Source organism: Tenrec ecaudatus, chromosome 3 (assembly GCF_050624435.1).
Source record: "Tenrec ecaudatus isolate mTenEca1 chromosome 3, mTenEca1.hap1, whole genome shotgun sequence".
Lineage (NCBI taxonomy): Eukaryota > Metazoa > Chordata > Mammalia > Afrosoricida > Tenrecidae > Tenrec > Tenrec ecaudatus.
The window spans coordinates 26908478-26914109 of NC_134532.1; the positions used below are offsets into that span (position 1 = coordinate 26908478).

General features: G+C 43.8%; 1 pseudogene; it reads right to left on the bottom strand.

Moving 5' to 3' along the window:
* Window positions 1-615: 615 nt before the first annotated feature.
* On the bottom strand, window positions 616-5364 carry LOC142443191 (geranylgeranyl pyrophosphate synthase pseudogene; annotated as a pseudogene).
* Between the last annotated feature and the right edge of the window lie 268 nt (window positions 5365-5632).

Sequence of the window (5632 nt, forward strand, 5' to 3'; positions counted from 1 at the left end):
TATGTAATTAAAATTTTAATTTGGAAAAATATACACAATAAAAAATCCCCCAATTCAACAACCATTATATGTATAAATCAGTGTATTTGATTATATGCTTCATGTTTTAAAATCATTATTGATATCCTTTTCCAAGTTATCTCACCACCATTAATATAAATTAAATGTCCCATAAGGAACACCCCTTTAAAAAAAAAGGAACAACCCTTTCTCCTTCACCCATTGTAACCACTGGTCAACTTTGTTTCTTTTTTAAAGTAGTTTTCTTGATATAATATCTACATAGCATACACTTACTTAGTTAAATCACTTTTTAAAAGAATCGTATGTATATGAATACATACATATATATCAACATAATCAATCTATATGTTCTCTCCCATTTCCCACATTCATTGTTTGCTCCCCAAATCACTTCATCCTACCTACTACTCCATGCCCCATGCGCCTCATAAACCATTATATCAGTTACTGTCTCTATGCATCCAATCTTTCTGTGATTTACAAACTTGGAAACCCATTAGAATACTAGAAAACAAAAAAAACCCAGCAAGAATAAAATTAAAATAATATAAAATTAAAATAAAGGGTAAGAAAGAAAAGACCACCCTCCATACTTAAAAATTCGGACAAGAAATTTCTGTTGTGGAAAAAGTGAGAAATATTTGACCCTGGAGCAAATTTTGGTTGGATCAAGAGGTAAGTCAACTGGCCAAGTATCATATCATGCCGTGGTCCGATCCACCATGATCAAGTTTAGCTTTTGTCTGAAAGTAAGGCTTTTCAAGCCCCGCCTTATCTAGATAGACCTGCAGCACAGTATTTCTTAACGTCTATATTTTAGGTTCTCTGGTGCAAGATATTCTGCACCTGGGCGCTCTCAGACTTGACAAAATAGCATGAATTGTAGAAAATGAGTTTTCTTTGTTAGGTCTTCAAAAAAGTTTTTGTTTTCACTGTATTTTTTGGAGTGTAGATTAATGTAAATCATCCCTAATTTGGAAAAAGAGCCCAAGTAGAGGCTTTACATCTGCAGAATGTAGAGAACAAGTGCAGGAGACCTACAGCGAAACCATTCTCTACAGGAGACCTACAGCGAAACCAAATAGCCCACCGGTCTTTTGTGGGACCATATTTTTGTTTATATCTTTCTTCAGTGGGACAAGTGCAATTGTCCCTCCAAGTGTAATTGTCTAGGCCTTGTCCCTGATGGAGGTCTAAAGGATCGTCGGTAAATTGTTGCACTGATCAAAGGTCAGGACTTTTTGCACGTATATTTATAAAAGTTTATACAAGACTTATACAAGAATGATGTATATTGCAAAACCAATAAAATATACATCATTAGCAAAGTGGAAATTCTTTGATACTATGAGCCACTGTCAAAGCACGTGGAAGTTCTGAGCTGTCTTTGATCTCATCAATGAGCAAACTGGCTTTATGCCACTCTTCTGTCACTTCGATGGTAACTTGCAGTTTGTCTTCTGGAACAATGATTAACAGCTTGTTAAAGCTTGGTTCTTGCTTGCTTACCTGGTAACTGAAATCAGTACTTGTAGGGTTCTAGGAGACTTCTTTGGACCGTTTCTTTTTTTTTTTTTTATTTTAACAATTTATTGGGGCTGATACAATTCTTTTCACAGTTCATACATATACATACATCAATTGTATAAAGCACATCTGTACAGTCTTTGCCCTAATCATTTTTTTCTCTTTTCTTCTTTTACATTTTATTAGGGACTCAAACAACTCTTACCACAATCCATACATATACATACATCAATTGTATAAAGCACATCCATACATTCCCTGCCCCAATCATTCTCAAGGCATTTGCTCTCCACTTAAGCCCCTTGCATCAGGTCCTCTTTCCCCCCCCCCCTCCCTCCCCGTTCACCCCTCCCTCATATGCCCTTGGTAATTTATACATCGTTATTTTGTCATATCTTGCCCTATCTGGAGTCTCCCTTCCCCCCTTCTCTGCTGTCCCTCTCCCAGGGAAGAGGTCACATGTGGATCCTTGTAATCAGTTCCCCCTTTCCAACCCACTCACCCTCCACTCTCCCAGCATCGTCCCTCACACCCTTGGTCCTGAGGTATCATCCACCCTGGATTCCCTGTACCTCCAACCCTCATATGTACCAGTGTACAGCCTCTGTCCTATCCAGCCCTGCAAGGTAGAATTCGGATCATGGTAGTTGGGGGGAGGAAGCATCCAGGATCTGGGGGAAAGCTGTGTTCTTCATCGATACTACCTCACACCCTAATTAACCCATCTCCTCTCCTAAACCCCTCTATGAGGGGATCTCCATTGGCCGACACTTGGGCCTTGGGTCTCCACTCTGCACTTCCCCCTTCATTTAATATGATATATATATATACATATATACATGTACATATATACATATACACATATATACACATACATACACACACTTATATCTTTTTTTTTTTTGCATGATGCCTTATACCTGGTCCCTTGGGCACCTCGTGATCGCACTGGCCGGTGTGCTTCTTCCATGTGGGCTTATTTGCTTCTGAGCTAGATGGCCGCTTGTTCACCTTCAAGCCTTTAAGACCCCAGACACTATCTCTTTTGATAGCCGGGCACCATCAGCTTTCTTCACCACATTTGCTTATGCACCCATTTGTCTTCAGCGATCCTATCATGGAGGTGTGCAGTCAATGATATGATTTTTTGTTCTTTGATACCTGGTAACTGATCCCTTTGGGACCACTCGATCACACAGGCTGGTGTGTTCTTCCATGTGGACTTTGTTGCTTCTGAGTGAGCTAGATGGCCGCTTGTTTATCTTCAAGCCTTTAAGACCCCAGTCACTATCTCTTTTGATAGCTGGGCACCATCAGCTTTCTTCACCACATTTACTTGTTCACCCACTTTGGCTCCAGCCGTTGTGTTGGGAGAGTGAGCATCATAGAGTTCCAATTTAATAAAAGAAGGTATTCATGCATTGAGGGAGTGTTTGAGTAGAGGCTTTGGACCGTTTCTTGAGCCGTCGTCACTGTTTTTAAATTTCAGAGCATGGTTTAACGTGGGTATCACGATTTGCTCAGTATGAGTGTGGAACTAGCTGGGTCCAGGATTAAGTTCCCACGTGACAGTTCAGACCACAGTTCCCTCTGACGCCTACTTGACTCCCTGCCCTACTTCATAGAATTCTCCACCCTCAGGTGCCAGCCACACCGCCTTACTCGGTGCAAGAGAATACATCATCCCGGTCACCAATGTAATTCTTCTTAATAAAATTACTTTGTTTAAAACGTATTTCTGAATGCAACTGAGGTTTACTAATAATTCATTTATTTGGAAGGAGGGGATCAAAATACTCCTACTTTGGAAACATATTAACTTTCAAAATAATCACATTTTCCACACTTTGCAACACAGAAAGCTGAGTTCCTGGATGCTGTCATTAGGAAAATATGTTTGAAATTCTTTACATTTTCAGGGGAAATGACATCTTTAATGTGACTCTTCCAGACATGTTTCTAACTCCCACAAAATGACCTTTCCCTGCTTGGGTCTTGTAGGAATGTGGGGGAGCAATAATGAAGGGGTTCACCTGAGTAATTTCAGAATAAGATTCCCTGGAGAAGATCCCACTGTCTATAAAATGAGCCCTATGAGAAGCAGGAGGAAGGATGGCATTACCCACAAGTCTCGGATGGATGGAATTATCCAGTTCTGTGATCCCTGCACAGCGGACCTCCCCAATCCAGATGACAGCTATCCCATCAGAGACAGGGCGTGGAACCGTGATGCACTTCCCAATCCACAGAGTAAATGAACATGACTGTTCTTGGGCAGGAGGCTTGCTGACTGGACTGTCTCTGGGGACTCCTTCAGAAAGTTGGGCTCGCTGACTGTAGAAACTGGCGCTGAGTGCCTTCTGATGAGGTTTGCTGGAGTTGGGTGCTTCAAGGAGCTTAAGCGGAATGCCTTCAGTCTGATATTTGTAACTGAGTGGTATCAGCAGACTCGACGGAACTGTAACATGTCCTGATAAAGACCTCAGTGACATTTCTAACTGGAACTACTGTTCCTGGAGTTGCTGAAGGAGTTGCCAAGAGCAATCGGGTTATATCAAAAAGGAAGAACTTTGTGTGGCCACCCTTGTCTCAGTGGGTGCGTATCCAGAAACAGCCTTCACAGCTGGGGTCTTACGGACTTTTACAAGAAAGGGATTACTCACAGGAAGTTGTTGGGGTTTGGCAGGCCAGTGGATCACAGAAGCTAAAAAAGGCAGGTAAGCGTATCTCAGTGGAGGGTGGAGGGAAGGTGTGTTAGCCATGGCAGGGGCTTTTTGCATTTCTTTGAGGCCTCTTGTCTCTGGAGCAGTGAGTTGTCCCTGCCTCATTACAACTTGTTTGTGAATTCTGTGTAGCCATTACAATGGAACTTAGAACCTAGAGATGTGCAGTAGGTAACCCTAAGTAAGATATTGTCCTATCCATAGGAAGTTAGTCTCTTCTGTATACAGGGAAAGAACATTGTCCTTAGGTCTCTGGGACACACAGAGCTATCTCTCACACTGGGGAAACTTCTCAAAGCCAGGAGTGCAGGAGAATCTGAGTGGAGAGTGGGCATTTCTCCCGCGCGTGCCTTCCTTCCTCATGTGTGACATTCAGAATGTCATTGGCTGTGCGCTACAATCTGTAGTGGTTCCAAACTGAGTGTTTGCATCTTCTACACAACCCCCAGCATCGCCTGAGGAGAAGCAATGGAAGTGCTGGGAGGTGATCATTTCCCCTGGATTTCCGCCTCTCCTTACATGTGGTCCACTTCAATTTCAGGGAAACACAGGAACAACTGTATTCAAAGGCAGCTGATGTACTGAGTTCTCTCTACAGACTATTCTTGTATCACTTCTGAACCCCCACATGCAAATCACTCAGCCATGGAGGGAGGAGGGTTTTCAGCTTGGGCAGGTCAGTGCCGCTTTCAGTGAGGACTGGAGTCTGTGAGCAAGGCAGGATCCTCCGAGAGGAGAACACGGTGTGGTTGCGTCTCCTTCTCTGCCCGGTGGCTGCAGTCCCAGGTGAGATTGTCCCTGATTTCAGAGATCAGAACAAGGCACGGTAGGTCTGTCTGGAACTCACTGTGGTTTTCTTTGTTCCCAGGTGTTCTGTCCCAGGTGCAGCTGCAGGAGTCAGGGGCCGGACTGGTGAAGCCCTCACAGACCCTGTCACTCACCTGCACAGTCTGTGATTCTCCATCACCACCAGTGGTTACTGCTGGGAGTGGACCTGCCAGCGCACAAGGAAGGGGCTGCACTGGACTGGGGAGATTTGTGCTAGTGGTAACACTTACTACAGCTCTTCCTTCAAGAGTCGCAGCTCCATCTCTAGGGACACAGCCAGGAACCAATTCTCCCTGCAAGTGAATTCACTAACTGCTGAGGACACAGCTGTGCATTATTGTGCAAGAAACATGGGGAGGGGAAGTCAGTGTGAGCCCAGACACAAGCCTACGCTGCAGGCTGACGAAGGCTCAGGCTGAAGGTTGTGCCCAGAACCCAAGTGTCAGAGCTCATACCCAGGTGTGTGGAGCCGGTGTTAGGAGAAAAATCACACCAGCTCTGTGCTCTGCTTGCTGTTCTTATGTTTTCCC